Source organism: Carlito syrichta, unplaced genomic scaffold, assembly GCF_000164805.1.
Source record: "Carlito syrichta isolate Samal-C Ts95f unplaced genomic scaffold, Tarsius_syrichta-2.0.1 Scaffold316302, whole genome shotgun sequence".
Taxonomy (NCBI): domain Eukaryota; kingdom Metazoa; phylum Chordata; class Mammalia; order Primates; family Tarsiidae; genus Carlito; species Carlito syrichta.
The window spans coordinates 1,331,053-1,332,247 of NW_007260398.1; the positions used below are offsets into that span (position 1 = coordinate 1,331,053).

The 1,195-nt window shown below is 38.8% G+C and overlaps 1 protein-coding gene across 1 annotated transcript in view; it reads left to right on the forward strand.

Annotated features, from left to right (window-relative positions):
• HIGD1C (HIG1 hypoxia inducible domain family member 1C) overlaps nucleotides 1–1,195 on the forward strand; it is a 19,708-nt gene that overhangs the window by 3,963 nt on the left and 14,550 nt on the right. The window lies entirely within an intron of this gene.

Consider the following 1,195-nt stretch of genomic DNA (forward strand, 5'->3'; position numbering starts at 1 on the left):
TCTCTACAATAAATCAAAAAATCAGCCGGGCGTGGTAGCGCGCGCCTGTAATTCCGGCTACTCGGAAGGCGGAGGCAGAAGGATCGCCAGAGCCCAGCAGGCGAGGCTGCGTTGGCTGGAGCGGCTGCTGCACTCCAGTCTGGGCGACCGAGTGAGACTCCAACTCAAAATAAATAAATAAATAAATAAATAAATAAATAAATAAATAAAATGGAAGGAATCACTCTATCTGAGATTAAGGGCTATCACCACAGTAATCAAGACAGTGTGGTATTGATGGAGGATCAGATGCACAGATCAACGGAATAGCATAGAGAACCCCAAAAAATAGACCCATACTTTTATTTTACATTTTCTTTGTTCTTATGTCAAAATATAGCATTATGTCCTTGCCATTTTCTGTTAAGTCTGCTTTATCCTCTTATAGATGTTATAAATATGCTGTTCTGTTTTCTAGTTTTGTTTGTATTTTTGTTTTGTTTTGCATTTAACTCATTAACCCATCTAGATTTTTTTTTTTTTCAGAATCTGGTGTGAAATACAAATCCAAGTTAGTTCTTCTCTGTATCAATAAGTTGTATTAATGGACATTTATTAAATAATTATTCCTTTATCTGTTACTTGGCTATTTTTGGTTTGTTGTGGATTGAGTTCTCATCATGTTTTAAATCTCTTTATAGATTCTGATTTAGTTGATCAGTTTCCTGTTTTAGAGCCAATTACTTAGGATCTTGGTTATCACAGCGATTTATTCACCTCTTGACATTTGTAGGAAATACAGAAATATTTTTTATAAGTTTCTGGACTATTCTAGAATCATAGTTCTTCCCAAGTCATACTTCCTTTGCGTATCTTCATGTCTTTTCGGTGCTCATTAAAGTTTACTGTCTCACTTTTTTACAGAACAAACTTGTTATCCCTTTGCTGGATGTACTCCTGATTTGATGGTAGGAAGAGATGAGTAAAGCAAAACACTCAAAAGCGATGGATGCTGGGATGCTGAACTGGTTCACTTGCTGGCTAAGTGACTTGCCCCAGATAACAGCCTTATAGCATTCACAATTTGAAATCATGCCTCAGTAAAAGCACAAATGAGTGCCGGGCTCGGTGGCTCAGCCTGTAATCCTGCACCTTTGGGAGACTGAGGTGAGTGGATTGCCTGAGCCCGTGGGTTCGAGACCCGCCTGGGCAGCGA